The 18,098-nt window shown below is 44.9% G+C and overlaps 1 protein-coding gene and 1 long non-coding RNA gene across 3 annotated transcripts in view; one reads left to right on the top strand and one right to left on the bottom strand.

The window, feature by feature from the left end:
- LOC140428112 (E3 ubiquitin-protein ligase Midline-1) overlaps positions 1-18,098 on the bottom strand; it is a 572,352-nt gene that overhangs the window by 357,240 nt on the left and 197,014 nt on the right. Inside the window, exon 1 of one of the 2 annotated variants that reach the window (XM_072514188.1) lies at positions 6,757-6,871. The exons of the other annotated variant lie outside the window; for it this stretch is intronic. The gene's annotated coding sequence lies outside the window, so the exon portion shown is untranslated. Of the gene's footprint in view, positions 1-6,756; positions 6,872-18,098 lie in introns of those variants that run through there. 2 annotated transcript variants of the gene reach the window in all.
- Positions 1-18,098, top strand: part of LOC140428114 (uncharacterized) — a 112,708-nt gene that overhangs the window by 73,787 nt on the left and 20,823 nt on the right. The window contains exon 3 of the long non-coding RNA XR_011948711.1: positions 10,588-10,698. This is a non-coding gene — a long non-coding RNA (uncharacterized lncRNA). The remainder of the gene's footprint in view (positions 1-10,587; positions 10,699-18,098) is intronic.

Genomic DNA, 18,098 nt, shown 5'->3' with positions numbered 1-18,098 from the left:
GAGCACCAAGGAAGCAGCTGTGAGGTGCAGCTCTGTTTAATGATCAACTCAATTCGGCTCCAATCGACCTGAACCAGTTCCCCAACCAGAACACTGATGTGAATTTAAAACCATTTCCTCAGGGATGGTCCAACATTTCCAGCATCACTGGTAAGGAACTGCAATCCCCTTTTAAACTATCTGGTCCAAACTAGAATACTCCTTTCATTGGCAAGAGTTAATAAATCTAGTAGAATACTGAGGAGGTGCTGCACTGTCGGAGGTGCAGTCTTTTGGATTAAAAATTAAACTAAGGCTCAATATTTCCTCTCAGGTGATGGTGGAAGACCCCACTTCATAGAAGAGTAGGGGAATTCTCACTGGTGTCTAGGACAATAGTTATTGCTTAACCAAGAGCTCTAAATTTATCTAAATAGGGAGAGACTTTGGGGTGTTCCAGTGCAGAGGGAGTCCTCGTGCATGAATCGCAGCAACTAGCATGCAGCTACAGTATGTAATAAAGAAAGCAAATGACCCCTAATAGCTAAAGGAATAGAGTATAAGGTAATGAAGTGTTGTTGCATCTGTACAAGGCATTGGTAAGACCGCACCTGGAGTATTGTGCACAGTTTTTGTCCCCTTATTTGAGGAAAGATGTAGTTGCATTGGAGGCAGTTCAGAGGAGGTTCACTAGATTGATTCCAGAGATGAGGAGTCTGTCTTATAAAGAGCGATTGGGCAGTTTAGGCCGATACTCTCTAGAGTTTAGAAGAATGAGGGGAGATCAAATTGAGGTACATAAATTGATATAAGGTATTGGAACAGATACTTCCTCTTGTGGGGCATTCTAGAATGAGAGGCCATAGTCTCAGCATGAGGGGTAGCAATTTTAAAACAGAGATGAGGAGAAAGTACTTCTCTCAAAGGATCATTAATCTGTGGAGTTTGCTACCCCAGAGTGCGGTGGATGCTGGGACAGTGAGTAAATTTTAAGAAGATTTTTAATTGGTAATGGGTTGAAGGGTTACGGAGAACGGGCAGGACGGTGGAGTTGAGGCCATGATGAAATGAGCCATGATTGCATTTAACGGTGGATCAGGCTGGAGAGGCTAAATTGCCTACTCCTGCTCCTAGTTCTTAGGTTCTAAGAAAGAACTATTCCGTCTGATTCCACCTTCCAGCTTTTGGCCTGTAGCCATGTAGGTAACAGCACTTCAAGCACAAATCTGGTGGTCTTGATTAATAAGGGGATTTCTTGATTAATAAGGGGATCAGGGTTTATGGGAAAAAGGCAGGAGGACGGGGATGAGGAACATTTCAGCCATGATCGAATGGCAGAGCAGATTCGATGGACCATATTGCCGAATTCTGCTCTCATATCTTAATGGTCTTAAAAGACAGTCTATCTGGTCATTAACACATTACTGTTTGTGGCATCTTGCTATGTACCCTACATTATAACTTCACAAATTCTTCACTGACTGTAAAATGCTTTGGGATATCCTGAGGTAATGAAATGTGCCATACAAATATTCATTAGTTCTTTCTTTAAATTCTGACAGGTCTAAGCTTTTCCTTGTGCTTACCAGAATGGCATCGTGCTATCAAGGGATCCTTCAGCACAGCAAAAATCATGTTCATGCCACCACTTGAATGAGCAGCCCCATTCTTCCCCCGTTAGCCCTCTTTTCAAGCATTTATCCAATACCCTATTGATGTCCCAGGTTCGATTCCAGCTTGGGTCACTGTCTGTGCGGAGGCTGCACATCCTCCCCGTGTGTGCGTGAGTTTCCTCCGGGTGCTCCGGTTTCCTCCCACAGTCCAAAGATGTGCAGGTTAGGTGGATTGGCCATGATAAATTGCCCTTAGTGTCCAAAATTGCCCTTAGTGTTGGGTGGGGTTACTAGGTGTTGGGTGGGGTTGCTGGGTTATGGGGATAGGGTGGAGGTGTTGACCTAGGGTGGGGTGCTCTTTCCAAGAGCCGGTGCAGACTCGATGGGCTGAATGGCCTCCTTCTGCACTGTAAATTCTATGATAATCTATGATGTTCCCTATCAAATCTGTTTCCAGCATCCTTCTGGCTCTGTATTCGAGAATGGAACTGTGTAAAAATAATACAAATCCTACTGTTGTAAAAGGGCTGACAGAATGGATTGGTCTTATGTGAATCTTTAACCTACAGTTTCGAAACTTTGTCTATGAGTGGCACACACAGCAATACGGAGGTCAGGGACTGTGTTTGTGAGTATTTAAGTCCATTTATATTTACCTGTAATGATAAGTGATAAATTTGTCAAATTCTCTGGTTAGAGGTGATTCATAAACAGCTGGGGAGAAAGGTAAGCTGTGGATCTCACAGGCTCCAGGTAACTGAGGGGGAAACTCTCTGGTGATTTTGATAGTGAATTACTTATAATCCAGATGCTTAAACTACTGAGCAAGAGAACCATGGTACTCTGAGAATTTAAACACAATTTAAACCAATATTCAGAAATTAAAAACTTTTATTCATTTCAGTCACCGTGCAGCTGCTAGATATTCATTAAAAAATCCTAGCTGGTTTACTAAATTGTTTAGGATAGGAAACTTGCTGTCCTTACCCAGAGTGGTCTACATGTGACCAATGGGCCTTTGTCAAACAAGGAAAATAGGCAGACGCACACCAGTGTAGCCGCTTGCATAACCTCAGGGCTACCCATTGTGCTTTACAGCCAATTAATACTTTACAAATGTAGCTACTGTTATATTGTGGGAAATGTGACAGACAATTTGCACACAGCCAGCTCCCACAAACAGCAAGGAGATAATGACGCTTTAGTGGTGTTGGCGGATTGACCAAGACACAGGGTAGAGTTCGCTATCCTGCTCCTCTTCCAAACTGCGCAATGAGATCTTTAATGTCCACTTGAGTGGTTAGCACTGTTGCTTCACAGCTCCAGGTTCCCAGGTTCGATTCCTGGCTTGGGTCACTGTCTGTGCGGATTCTGCACATTCTCCCTGTGACTGCGTGGGTTTCCTCCGGGTCCTCCCACAAGTTCCGAAAGATGTGCTGTTAGGTAATTTAGCCATTCTGAATTCTCCCTCCGTGTACCCGAACAGGCATCAAAATGCGGCATCTAGGAGCTTTTCACAGTAACTTCATTGCAGTATTAATATAAGCTTACTTGTGACAATCAAGATAAGTATGATCATAGATTATCATAGAATTTACAGTGCAGAAGGAGGCCATTCGGCCCATCGAGTCTGCACCGGCTCTTGGAAAGAGCACCCTACCCAAGGTCAACATCGCCACCCTATCCCCATAACCCAGTAACCCCACCCAACACTAAGGGCAATTTTGGACACTAAGGGCAATTTATCATGGCCAATCCACCTAACCTGCACATCTTTTGACTGTGGGAGGAAACCGGAGCACCCGGAGGAAACCCATGCACACGCGGGGAGGATGTGCCGACTCCGCACAGACAGTGACCCAAGCCGGAACCGAACCTGGGACCCTGGAGCTGTGAAGCAATTGTGCTAGCCACAAAGCTACCGTGCTGCCCATTATAGGCGGGGCCTTGATTTACTACCCCACGTGAAAGGCATCACTTCTGACAATGCAGCATTCGCTCAGTATGGAGGAGGAGTTCGGAGCAATTATTTAGTTGTAGGATCTGTGCCATCTGTAAAAATCTTGAGGTTTTATCTGACTAAATTACTGTCAGCCGATCATTATCCTGTAAGGCCTTTTGCAGTAATAATAACTTGTTTCAATTTCTGATGGTTTCTGCTCCTATATGGAATGCTAAGATTCGGTTTGATAGGAAATTGCTTTAACAATGAGGCTCCCCATGGACTCTAATAGCTGTCTGAATGATTCAAAGACAGTCAGGATATTAATAAAGTGCAGCTGCACTCATTTTGGAAATCCTTTCTATTCTATGTAGGTGCTGAGAAGCAACAAAGGCCAAAACTAACAATCTCCGCATGCAAATCCAGAGTAACTCACATCGTACAAAATCAATATTCAAATGTGGTGCAAGCACTGGGGTAGAAGTTTGGATTCTTTCATTATATCTTTATCCTCCTCTTGGCCTGACAACCATCCGAGGCCTCCACATTGCTCCTACTCTGGCCTCCAGCATTCTCTTCGCCTCATCATTGGTTCCTCTGCCGTCAACTATTCCAATCCCAAACTCTAAAATTCCCTCCCTGAACCTCTCTGTCTTTCCATCACTCATTCCCCTTGAAAATCCACCTCTTTGACCAATTTTTCGCTGATAACGTTCTAATGAAGCATCATGGGATGTTTTACTGGGTTGAAGGTGCTGTTTAAATGCAACATTTGTTCAACATTCTGATGAAGCACACAATACTCCAGCTGGGAAACATGGACCCAAATATTTGGGTCTCCGTGGAGCCTGTGGAAGCCTTGGTGCAAAGAATCATTGGGAATTTCCTGGGAACTTTCATCTTCTGTTGGGCAATTCCTCTGGCCCCAGAATGTTTTGAACATTGAGTTACAGTCAAAGACTTCAGAAAGCTGCGAAGTACTTACCTGGAGAATTACTCAGGAAATGGGTAAAAGCCGAGTGGAACTCCAGGATTACTATATAACCCAATCATTAACATTCATCCCAACCAACTCCCTGCTTGATCCCCTTGATTAACCCCCCAGACATCTTGACTATTCTTCCTGACACCCAGACTGCCCTCGATGCCTTGACTACCCCTTGATCCCCTGACTAACCCCTGACCTGCTGACTACTCCTGATTAATCCCCTGACCTACCTGACTACACTCCTGACTCCCTGACTACCCCCTTCCCCAACCACCAACTACATTCACTGACCCCCCTGATGACACCCTTGACCAACCGATTGGAACTCCTGACCACGTGACCACACCCACAACCACCCAACTACAGTACCTGACCAACCCACAGACTTGATCATCTGCCACCTCCCCACAGTCCAAAGATGTGCAGGTTAGGTGGATCGGCCATGATAAATTCTCCTTATTGTCCAGGGATGTGTAGGTTAGGTTATGAAGTTTGATCCGGCCCCGGGTAACAGTCCATGTGGAGTTTGCACAGTCTCCCCGCGTCTGCGTGGGTCTCACCCACAAAAACCAAAGATGTGTATGGTAGATGGATTAGTCACACTAAAATTGGCCCTTAATTGGAAAAAAAAGAATTGGGTACTTTAAATTTATTTTAAAAAATAAAAAAGACGGTTAGGTTATGGGGTTACGGGGATAGGGCATGGAGGAGTGGCCATGGACAGAGTGCTCTTTTGAAGGGTCGGTGCAGACTGGATGGGCCAAATGGCCTCCTTCTGCACTGTAGGGATTCTATGACTCTGTGATTCTCCTTACTGGCAGAAAAAATGGTTCACTAAATGAAACAGCACACAGTAGTCATGTTTTTACACAATGGGGTTAATATTTGTAATTTGTGCTTTCAGCAGCATATATCAAGAATACGTAGTGTAAATTAAATGATCATGATGGTGAGAAAATCGTCATCAGTGTGCACCCAAATTGCCAATATGTTTTCTCAGCAAGTGGGGTTAGCAGGAACAAGTTGGACAATGACCCTGTCACTCTTAGCAAGTGAGCAATTCGACGCAGGTCAAACTGAAACCAAAGTTCTGAATTTCTCTAAATTGAGAAACTTCTACAAATTGACTCAAGCCAGCTTAACATTTGAACAGCTTTGGGCTTGTGTATCCTCACATATTTCTTCAGCATCAAGTGGAACAGGTGAATTTTTTTTAGGCTTGCTGATGTATGGCTGTGTGAGGCGAACACAGTTCACCGTGTCACAGCACCATTCACTTGACGTAGCACCAAACGTGCAGGAGATCGAGAGGGTTTTCCCAGCTCGTCCAAGACTCTCCACTGCAAAGCCATTGTCCCATTGAATGGATAAAGCCTCACACAAATCCAGGAAATAAATCTGCCCAGTAAATAAAATGCTCAATGGCAAATTCAATCAATTAAATCTTCCAGTCATAAAGCATTTATACACACTAAAACACAAGCAAAAACTCTCACAATGCTTATTTTTCAGGTGACAACCATTTTCCCCATATAATTGTTATGGGATGCAGTTATTTAACAAGATCTCTACATACCTATCACTGTATTAATATTTCTATGGATTTGTCTCACACAATCCATAAGGAGACATTCGTTCTCATGTTACATTTTACCAAAGTATGACAGATTTATCTCATTTTTCACTATAGTGTGGGAAGACGTTTGGGATTTAAATGATTCACAATTAGCAGACCTTCTAAAGATGTGAAAGATATTGTTGATCTTACTATCGTATGTCACTGAAATAAAACGAATAAAACAAATGCAGCCACAAAGCCATATGAAATTCTCCCGTTAAAAGTACAGCAGGAAGAACTTAGTCAAAGAGAAACACCGATAATGCGGTTTCAAACAACTGCTTTATCTTTTCTTATCTAACTACAAATTTGATATTTTAGCAGACAGTACAAACCTATTCTCTGCTGCCTCTTACCCCTAATTTAATTGGCTAATACCTGGGCTTTGTTTTCATTATTGTGGATTCCTTAATGTGAAATTCCTGGATTGTGACAATCTCAACAGTCGCAAACCTTCCTGAGAAGCAAAGCCTTTACCAGTACACATTGCACCCGGGCAACTGAACAAGGGAGACACACAGGGGCCAAACTGCTTGGCTCTTTCACAAAACTGAAGAAATGATCGGACTTTATAGACCAAACAGTGATCTTACAGGCAAACATCTAAACATCTTACCGTCTGTTTCTCTGAGCACAGTTCCAGGCACCCTGCAGTAAAGGGACAAAGAAATCTGCTGTTGAGAACGTTAAGATGTGAAAGCTATAATTCTGTGGTCATCACAGTGTATTCTACAACTACATTCTAATCTCCTTCCTACTCTCTGGAGAGAATGTGTGAGTGAGTGAGAGAGAGAGAGCGAGAGAGAGAGCGAGCATGTACCATTAAATGACTTCAGCAGACAGGAGTCTCCCTGGGTTCTGTTGGAATTAGGCCACTGCTCATTAAATCTTCGGGGAGCATTTGAAAACATAACTCGTCTGGCCAGAGTGGGTTTACACTTAGGTTGCTAGGCACAAAGTTAATTTGTCTGCTGGTGAAGACCCATTTCTCTCAGTCCGGAACGAAACGGTGAATAAAATCATTTCCCGGTCGACTGTGCCTCTGCTCAGTTTATTGAACTACACATTCAGGTTTATCTCTTGCCCTCACTCTCTTTGTCACCCAAGGCCTGAAGGACAGTCCGTGCTGAGGTGAATGTGTCCAGCGATTGGGGAAACCCATTTCCAATTCAAGTCTGGACATGTCACTTTACGCACCAGGGGACCCGATATTGCAACCCCCAGGGTGACGATGATGGATGAGTCTCCAGCGAGACAATTAGGACCCTGACATCACCTACTTCTGCCTCCTAATTCAACTCTCATCAACTGTGCACTCTGTTACCAGTGTCTTTTAAAATCAAACAATGAGAAGTGAGATCAGAGGAAACAAGACCTCCAATACAATACCTTTGAGACAAGGGCAAAGCTGAATCAGCAGTGTATTAAACCAGCAGTGGTTCACCTTGAAAAGGCTTTAGCACTTAATGACCTGTATAAAGGTTTCAAACTGTTAATAATTAACTCCTGTGAGCATCACAAGACAGTGGTTTTCAACTGAGGAAAGGCTGACTGGGCAAGGGACAGACCAGAAAGGTTGCAGATTTGATCACCAGATCATCCAGAGTTAATTGGGGGGTGGGGGGGGAAATAGCCCAGGATTCCTGCTCTTGTTTCTTAAAATAAATTTAGGGGGGGGGCGGGAAATAGCCCAGGATTCCTGCTCTTGTTTCTTAAAATAAATTTAGGGGGGGGGGGGAAATAGCCCAGGATTCCTGCTCTTGTTTCTTAAAATAAATTTAGGGGGGGGGGGGGAAATAGCCCAGGATTCCTGCTCTTGTTTCTTAAAATAAATTTAGGGGGGGGGAAATAGCCCAGGATTCCTGCTCTTGTTTCTTAAAATAAATTTAGAGGGGGGGGGGAAATAGCCCAGGATTCCTGCTCTTGTTTCTTAAAATAAATTTAGAGGGGGGGGGGCGGGAAATAGCCCAGGATTCCTGCTCTTGTTTCTTAAAATAAATTTAGGGGGGGGGGGGAAATAGCCCAGGATTCCTGCTCTTGTTTCTTAAAATAAATTTAGAGTACCCAATTATTTTTTTCCCAATTAAGGGGCAATTTAGTGTGGCCAATCCACCTAACCTGCACAGCTTTGGGTTGTGGGGGTAAACCCACACAGACACGGGGAGAATGTTCAAACTCCACACAGACAGTGATCCGGGGCATGGATCGAACCCGGGTCCTCATCGCTGTAGGCAGCAGTCTTAACCATGTGCCCTAGCTGCTCTTGTTAGTTATCCTGTAGATAGTAACAAAATAACGTTGCATTTATAGAAGTGCCTTTCAGAACTTCAGGACAACCAAAGCTCTACTAACTTCACTCTACATGCTTTATCCACTCATTTCAAGCTGCATAACATTCTCACTATAACAATCTTAACTATTTAGTGAAGCCGATTTCTGTTATTAATAATACTTGTGATTCACTATGCAAAGAATTCATTTTAAGATGTTGAGTGTGTAGTCAATGCAGCAGGCTGACTCGCAGTGCCCTGAGAGTGGGGGTGGGGCTGATCATATGGGTATGAGGACAATGTGAAATTCACGGACGTGACTCATTATAATGTGCCAGGTGAGCATCCAACACCAACCACACTACCCTTTAGCCGCAAGTTTCTTTTGACAGGGTGGGGAAGGTATGGGGACACTTAAAGGCAGCCAGCACCTCTTAACGGGGAGTGTGTTGTGGCTGCACAGTTCACAATGTAGCCACCTGAGTTGGCCAATTCCTGACGTAAAATGGAGAACAGCAAAGGCTGAAGGGAAATTCAGCCAACACAGGCAAAAACTAGCAGGTGCAAGTTTACTGTGTATTAGACTCTGCAAAAGCCCAGACAGCATCGATACCAGCAACCATCGGCATAATAATGTAGCAGCCATCTACATACTAATGAGCGATCCCCAGGAACAATCAAAACATTTAAGGTAAACAAGGCCAAGCCAGACTCCTCGGCGCCAGCAGGAGCCAACACAAAAGAGGTTAACGGACACCTAAAGACCGCCCATCGATCAGGGAACCGTTCCAGTATTGGAGAAATCAAACCAAGCAATTGGAACAAAATCCAATCACTTGAAGCCAGGTACGGGGTCCGCCCCGAAAGGCGGGAAGCCCCTGGGGACTATAAAGTAAACCCCCAAGTTCAAATCGTCCTTCTTGACAGGGTCACTCAGCAATGCGAAGCAACCCTTGACAGTGACCTGTCCAGCTGCCTCCAAGAACGTAAGTCTTAAGTCAACGCTCACTACGAGATAGGAGCTCCTAGCTACCAGTCCATACCAGCTTTTGAATCCCGCAGACTCAGAACCCGAACGAAAGGCCATTTGTTCCCCTGACCTGGAGGGCCAGTCCGAAGCTAAGTATAGGCCTGTTAGTTTTAGAAATAGCCTAGAAAGTAGAGTTTATGCATGAGTAGCGATTTACTGTGTATAATCAATGTGCTTTGATTTGAATCTTACTAATTGGTGTATTGAGTTATTGATCATTACTTGAACTTGAACCTCGTGGTGGTATCATAAAGATACCTGGCGACTCTAGAGCAAAGGTTATAAAACAGAGCCAATTGAACCAACCACAAGTTAGCAACAACAAGAGGTGTGATTGGCTCTAAGAGGGGCAAAGAGAGTCCAGAGGTTGTCTGTTACTTTGCTGGAGGCCCAGGTGTGAGCAGTTGGACAGGAGGGATAATCTGTTTCCTGGGAAGTCAATTTGTGCAGAGCAAGATTCCCCGAGCAGCTATGCGATAAATGACCAGATCATCTGTTTTAATGCTGTCGGCTGGGGGATAAATATTGACCAGGTCACATGAGAGAGAACACACCTGCTCATCTTCTAACAGCATCTTGGAATCTTAGAAATCCACCTGAGAGGACCAACATGGCCTCAGTTCAACATCTCTTCTAAAAGGTGATTCTGTCGATAGTGCCATACTCCCTCAGAATTAAGTTATGAATATGAGCCCCTGTTATACCCTCACATTGTATGTTAAATAAGCTAACTTGTTTGTCTTCAGTTCACCTCCTTTCACTAGAGAGTACATTAAGCTGCTTTTCAGAAGATAGGAGGAATGCAGATGAGGACAATTGTGGGACTACACCATCTAATGTACACAATGAGGAGCTTTATTAGCATGCATCGATGTATTGTATAGTAAACCCCTGGCCATGTGGAACAAAGGGTCCACTCATGGCTCATAATGTTGTTGCTAAACACAAGAGAATAATTAGTCCAGAAATGATATTTGTAGCAGTCAAATGGTCTCTTCAATGTTGCAAAATTCGAAGGTGCTATGAGGTTTTTCCTTAGTCATCTCCTATTAGGACGGAAAAGTCCAAGCTTTTTCTGACCTTACCTCAAAACTCAATCCTCTGAAGCTAATGGTCAGCCTTTGGCTGTTCTTTACATTGTACCCAGGACCTGAATGTCTCCATCCCACCTCCACCACCAAAGCTGTATTGGATCGTGCTCAAGTTGACATCTGACCAGGACACTATATAGTTTGAGCATTGCATCTCCAACCTATACGTGAGTATTTTAGTGTTACTGCAGCATTCTGGGCTGTCAGCTGTGTAAGGGCCCTTCCTGTTGATTCCCTTAGATCCTATTTATTTAATTTTCTCTTCATTGTTTTTGGTCCCTGGATCATTATTGGAGACAAGCAGAGGAAGTAAGGAACTCAAAGTGTCAAAATAGTACACTGTGTTATAAAGTTTTGTATTTTGGGCAGAAGAACCTAGACTTTATGGCATCCAAGAGATTGGAGGGGATTATTTCAAGTGCTTGGCTGGTGGCCAATGGATTGGCCAGGGGCAGTATCCTGCCTGGCAACTGACAGCAATTGTTCCTGTCAGATGGGGGTTTTCAGAGAGAACCTGAAAGAAGCCACTGGGTCCTCAAGGCGGAAGCAGCTCTCTCTCTCTCTCTCTTGCCTACTGCCTGAAGGCAGAAGCTTCTCGATCTTTAGAGAAGAAGCGGTGTCTCTTTCTCAAATGCTGGTTGCCTGCTATTTCTGTGAGTCGACAGTAAAAACCATTACAAGCTAAAAGAAAAGATACCAGCCTTCTGAACTTCTCAACTAAGAAGAAACTAACTTGAAGATTTCTATCTGAAGCAAAGACTCATCCTTTTTCATCATTATTTTACACCCCTCTTACCCCTCTGTGTTTGTCTGTGTGTGTGTCTGCATAAGATAAAGATGCATGGCATTTAAGGTAAAGCAGTAGCATGGATAGAGAACATAGAACATAGAACATTACATAGAACATTACAGCGCAGTACAGGCCCTTCAGCCCTCGATGTTGCACCGACCTGTGAAACCACTCTAAAGCCCATTTACACTATCCCCTAATCGTCCATATGTCTATCCAATGACCATTTGAATACCCTTAGTGTTATAGAACATAGAATTGTTAATTGGTTTGTTAATTGGCCCAACTGCTCACACCTGGGCCTCCAATTAATTGGTTTAATTGGATTGGTTAATTAATAGAAAGCAAAGAGTGAGGATTAATGGGTGTTTCTCTGGTTGGCAATCAGTAGCTAGTGGTGTCCCTCAGGGATCAGTGTTGGGCCCACAATTGTTCACAATTTACATAGATGATTTGGAGTTGGGGACCAAGTGCAATGTGTCCAAGTTTGCAGACGACACTAAGATGAGTGGTAAAGCAAAAAGTGCAGAGGATACCGGAAGTCTGCAGAGGGATTTGGATAGGTTAAGTGAATGGGCTAGGGCCTGGCAGATGGAATACAATGTTGACAAATGTGAGGTTATCCATTTTGGTAGGAATAATAGCAAAAGCGATTATTATTTAAATGATAAAATATTAAAACATGCCGCTGTGCAGAGAGACCTGGGTGTGCTAGTGCATGAGTCTCAAAAAGTTGGTTTATAGGTGCAACAGGTGATTAAGAAGGCATATGGAGTTTTGTCCTTCATTGCTAGAGGGATGGAGTTTAAGACTAGGGAGGTTATGCTGCAATTGTATAAGGTGTTAGTGAGGCCACACCTGGAGTATTGTGTTCAGTTTTGATCTCCTTACCTGAGAAAGGACGTACTGGCGCTGGAGGGTGTGCAGAGGAGATTCACTAGGTTAATCCCAGAGCTGAAGGGGTTGCATTATGAGGAGAGATTAAGGGCAGCACGGTAGCATTGTGGATAGCACAATTGCTTCACAGCTCCAGGATCCCAGGTTCGATTCCCGCTTGGGTCACTGTCTGTGCAGAGTCTGCACATCCTCCCCGTGTGTGCGTGGGTTTCCTCCGGGTGCTCCGGTTTCCTCCCACAGTCCAAAGTTGTGCAGGTCAGGTGGATTGGCCGTGATAAATTGCCCTTAGTGTCCAAAATTACTGGGTTATGGGGATAGGGTGGAGGTGTTGACCTTGGATAGGGTGCTCTTTCCAAGAACTGGTGCAGACTCGATGGGCCGAATGGCCTACTTCTGCACTGTAAATTCTATTAAAGTAATCTATGAAAGATTGAGTAGACTGGAACTGTACTCGTTGGAATTTAGAAGGATGCGGGGGGATCTTATAGAAACATATAAAATTATGGAGGGAATAGATGGGATAGATATGGGCAGGTTGTTTCCACTGGTGGCTGAAAGCAGAACTAGGGGGCATAGCCTCAAAATAAGGGGAAGTAGATTTAGGACTGAGCTTAGGAGGAACTTCTTCACCCAAAGGGTTGTGAATCTATGGAATTCCTTGCCCAGTGAAGCAGTTGAGGCTCCTTCATTAAATATTTTTAAGATAAAGATAGATAGTATTTTGAAGAATAAAGGGATTAAGGGTTATGGTGTTCGGGCCGGAAAGTGGAGCTGAGTCCTAAAAAGATCAGCCATGATCTCATTGAATGGTGGAGCAGGCTCGAGGGGCCAGATGGCCTACTCCTGCTCCTAGTTCTTATGTTCTGTGTGAAGAGTGAGATGAATTAAAAGAGGATTTGGGGGGGGGGGGTAGAGATTCAATAGTAGTTAACCAGTTGTATTTGTTGCCTATTTAAATATAGTTATTGTTAATAAAGTTAATTGTTCTTAAATCTACAACCTGGTGACTGTATTTAATGGGCAGCTGAAGACCTTGGGTTTTTTAAATAAAAGTTAATTTCAAGTGGGTCAAGTGGGTCTGGAATTGACTATGCACAGGCCCAGGGTGTCACCACAGCTGCTCCACTACCTATTGAATGCCAGGTCTCCCGCTGTCCCTGGATCTATTTGGCTTCACTAGAGAAAGCTGCCTACATCACAGTAAAGGGGTAATTATAAATTGGAAGGATAAAAATCGCGAAAGAGAGGGAACTTAAAATGTTGATACCTCTTAAAGTAGGGAAGTCACCTAGTGTGGGCAGGACATATCTAGGCTGATGAAGAAAGTAAAGATGGAAATTGCAGAGGCTCTGGGGTAAATTTTCCACCTCCTCAGCCGTGCATTTTTGGAAGCACGCTGTCACTGGATGTGCGGTTCTCCGTTCCCGCTGTGGGCCAATGGGATTTCCCATTATAGACATCCCATGCTGCTGGGAAACCCACGGGCAGGGTAAGCTGCCGGCGAAACGGGAAATCTGCCGGCGGATAATTCATCCTTCTGTCAACAATCTTCCCATATTTGTCAGATATTGAAGCAGTGCCAGAGACCTGGAGGATTACAAATGTTTCACATCTGTTCCAAAGAAGCGGGAAGGATAAACCTAGCAGTTACAGGTCACATAGCCTAATGTTGGCAATTGGAACTTTCAAAGGCATTAACCCGGAACAAAATTAATTTGTTCTTGGAAAAATATGGACTGATAGATGAAATTGAATACAAATTGCTTAAAAGTAAATCATTTTTGAATCTGTTGATCAAGTTCTTTGAAGTAATGGAAAGGGTGGAACTGGATACTGCGGTTGATATCGTGTATCTGAATTTTCAAAAGGTGCTTGATAAATTACCAGATAGTAGACTTGTTCATAAAATTGAAGGCCACGGGAATAAGGGTAGGTGTCGGCATGGACAAAGAATTCACTAAGGCACAGAAAGTAGTGAGCAGTTGTGAACGGGTTGCTTGTCAGACTAAAGGGATATATGCCATCTTTTTGACATATATTGATAACCTGAATTTTGGCATAATTTCAAAATTTGACAATGGCACAGAACCAGAAATGTGATGAACCACAAGGACAATGACAGATTCCAGTAGGACATCAAAAAACTGGTGAAACAAACAGACAAAATTGAACACAGGGAGGAGTGAAGGGATTTATTTCGGGAAAAAGAATGAGGTGAGCCAATACATTAAAACAGTGTTTTTCAAACTTTTTCTCCGGGGACCCATTTTTATCAACCTGCCAACCTTCGGGACCCAACACGGCCGACCTTGTTTTAAAGACACTCAGTGATTTGGCCTCCACAGCCTTCTGCAGCAAAGTGTTCCACAGATTCACCACCCTCTGGCTGAAGAAATTCCTCCTCATCTCTGTTTTAAAGGATCGTCCCTTTAGTCTGAGATGGTGTCCTCTGGTTCTAGTTTTTCCTACAAGTGGAAACATCCTCTCCATGTCCACTCTATCCAGGCCTCACAGTATCCTGTAAGTTTCTATCCTGTAATGTCTCATTTGACACGATGCTTGGCCGATATCCATCGCCTGCAATGTCCTCCATGAATTCTGTTCCCTAACCACCGACTCCATTCCCCTCCCTTACCACTGAACTAAAGCTGAACTGGACCATTTGCACCCTTGGTGTCATTTTGGACATTGAGGTAAGATTCCGACCAAGTATATGCACCATTATCCAGACCGTCTACTTTGCCCAACTCCGTCCCTGCCTCAGTCAATCTGCTGCTGAAACCCATGACAATGGTCATGATTTAACCACTGTGTTGCGCCCAGCGCAGATTTGGACGCCGGTTAAATAGAGGGAAAGGCCAAAATCGAGTTTCCTATCATAGGGCAGCAAGGTAGCACAGTGGTTAGCACTGTTGTTTCAAGGTGCCAGGGTCCCAGGTTCGATTCCCGGCTTGGGTCACTGTCTGCGTGGAGTCTGCACGTTCTCCCTGTGTCTGCGTGGGTTTCCTCCGGGTGCACCGAGTCCCTCCCACAAGTCCCGAAACATGTGCTGTTGGATAATTTTGACATTCTGAATTCTCCCTCTGTATACCCGAAAAGGCGCCGGAATGTGGCGACGAGGGGCTTTTCACAGTAACCTCATTGCGGTGTTAATGTAAGCCTACTTGTGACAATAAAGATTATTATTATTATAAACTGGCCCACTCCCTGGGTGGAATTTACCGACGCCTGTTTTTCCGCGGCAGAGGCGGCCCGCCAGTGGGATCTACCGGTCCCACCATTGTCAATGGGATTTCATGTTGACTGCACCCCTTGTCACGGGAAACCCATGCGCCTGCATGGGGCCGGAATTTCCCGCCAGCGTGAACAGCCGGTAAATCCCACCCCCGATGGCGAATACCGGATCATGCCAAATATGGTGAGCACATCATTAACCCTCATTTGCATTGATTTAATTTCCATCTAATTAGCGAGATTGAAGTCAAATGTATTGGCCTCCCAGAATTCGCTGGCTCCTCAGCAAGAAATCACATGGACATCGTTCAGTACTCCTTTTTTAAAATGTGAAGCTGGAGCACTGGCTGCTGAGGGGAATTAAGAAGGTGAATAGCCATATCCATTTTCTTGCATGCAGCTCAAGGGCACCGGAGCTACTGCCCCACTGCTCGAGAGTTGGAGGGGGGCAACTACAGCTGCAGCCTGTCTGTCCTACCGAACAATTCTGGGGCAGGGCCCTGTTCTTGGTTCTATGCTGAAGGTCACTTTAACTCCGTTTGACTGGGAGCGGCCCCTAGCTTCACAGCTGAATACTATTGCTAATAAGGAATTAGCCCTGTTAGTTGTGAGAGCACTTTACAGTTGCAGGTTGTGTCTGCTGCTTGCTCCTGCTGGTGGCTGCAGATGCCTGTGGGTTGCTGTTGGCCTTTCCTTCCTTTTCTGTCTCCGGAAAGAAGGACAATTTTTCCGAAGTTACTTCATCCTGGAACACCGGGTTCAGGGGACGTATGAGTCCAGAAGGTAATCCGGTTGGAAGCAAGAAGACACTGCAGGACCTGGTGCGTGACATTGATCCAAATAGACCACCTAAAGACACCATTGAAGAAATGCTTTTGCCAATTGCTGATGCTTTTGTAACTGGTGGAGTGGGTGCTGCAAGTAACTGGCACGTCACCGCGGGCTAAACACGCTGGAAGACGAGGATATTCAACTGCATTTTGAGCGCCGGTGGAATTTGTGGATGCCAGGATTTGATTCCGGTGACATTGGACCGTGTGGGAGGATCTGCACAGCTGTGGCTCCTAGACGGAGAACGGCACTGATACATGGAACACGTTGATGGACGGATCATTTCTACTACACAGTTCTGGACATGATAACACAGTCTCAGTCTTGTCCTCCATTTCTGTTGAGGAACCTGCGAGAGGTGATACCGGGTGGTTTGTAATGTGAAAATGAGCTGATATACCTTTGTATATATGGACGTTTCCTTGTTTAATGGTTAATTGATATGTGAAATGTTACGTAGATGATTTTCAAATCTTTGTTATTGTTGACCCTTGATAAACAAAATATTCTCGTGGCTTTTCGTGGGTACACGTGCCATGTCTCAGACGATGATTATTACATCGCATTTCTTTTTTAAAAATTTAGAATACCCAACTTTTTTTTCCAATTAAGGGGCAATTTTAGCGTGGCCGATCCACCCAACCTGCACATCTTTGGGTTGTGGTGTGAAACCCACGCAGAAACGGGGAGAATGTGCAAACTCCACATGGACAGTATTTCATTGCATTTCAATTAAGCTTTGAAGCTTGAACAGTTTGCCTGAACTCTAGAAGCACCAGCACCATAAAGGCAGCAGCCAACAATCCAACACTCAAGAACTGAGCTTCAGCACTGGGGATATCATTGCCATCAAAGGTTAAATGTGTGGATCAGGGAAGGGCACCTGAGCATGGTCCCCTGATGTTCCCGGCAGGATTCTGGGGTCCACGGGCTCCTCATGTGGCCAGGGGTGATTGTGCGGAGCAAGGTTCCACAGCACAATTGGCTCACTGGAAGGCACACAAAGAAGGCGAGACACATAAGGGTGGGGGAGGCTTGGAGGATTTGTGGGCCCAGGGTTGGAAGACCAAACTGATTGTCGATCTCTCTCTCCTTCTCCAACTCCTTACAGATAGAACAATATGGCTGGTGTTGTCGGTCCCGTAGAGGGTGCCCTCATGGTGCTGGTGGCAACCCAGGCGGAGGCGGCATCCCATGTGTAGGGGGCCGCCCCACACCCTGAATACTCGGCGCCCATCAGGCCGAGAAGGAACCCAGAGCGCAAGCAATGGCCGATACAGGTATCATTGGTCTTTCGAGGAGTTGACGGACAGTTTTTGCCGCAGGAGACTCCATCTCAACAAAAGGATAGTGCAGCACCTGTGCCATGTCGTCGCAGAGGACATAGAGGAGAACACCTGCTCCAGGTGGCTGTGAAGGTCACCAAAGCCCTCAACGTCTATGCAACCAGTTCATGCCAGGTCTTGTGCAGCATATCACAAGCTACAGCCCACACGTGCATTGTGAGGTTACGGATGTCCTACATGCCTGGGCATTAGACTGAATTAACTTTGAGCTGGACAAAACCTACCAAGATGCCCAGGCAGCAGGATTTTCCACCAGGTCCAGGAGGTAACTGGCTGCACGAATGTCACCTTGCGCAGATTGGGGCATCAGGGAGTGCCCTTCATTAACAGGAAGGAGTTCCACTCTTTGAATGTTCAACTCATGTGTAACCACCACCGCTGGATCATGCATCTGTGTATGCTTCCCAGACAGTGTGCATGACAGCTACATCCTGGGACATTTGAAGATCCCCGACATCTTCAAGGATCC

This window comes from Scyliorhinus torazame, chromosome 8, assembly GCF_047496885.1.
Source record: "Scyliorhinus torazame isolate Kashiwa2021f chromosome 8, sScyTor2.1, whole genome shotgun sequence".
NCBI lineage: Eukaryota > Metazoa > Chordata > Chondrichthyes > Carcharhiniformes > Scyliorhinidae > Scyliorhinus > Scyliorhinus torazame.
Note: the sequence above shows the minus strand (reverse complement) of the source record. Positions and strands in the feature narration are given on the sequence as shown.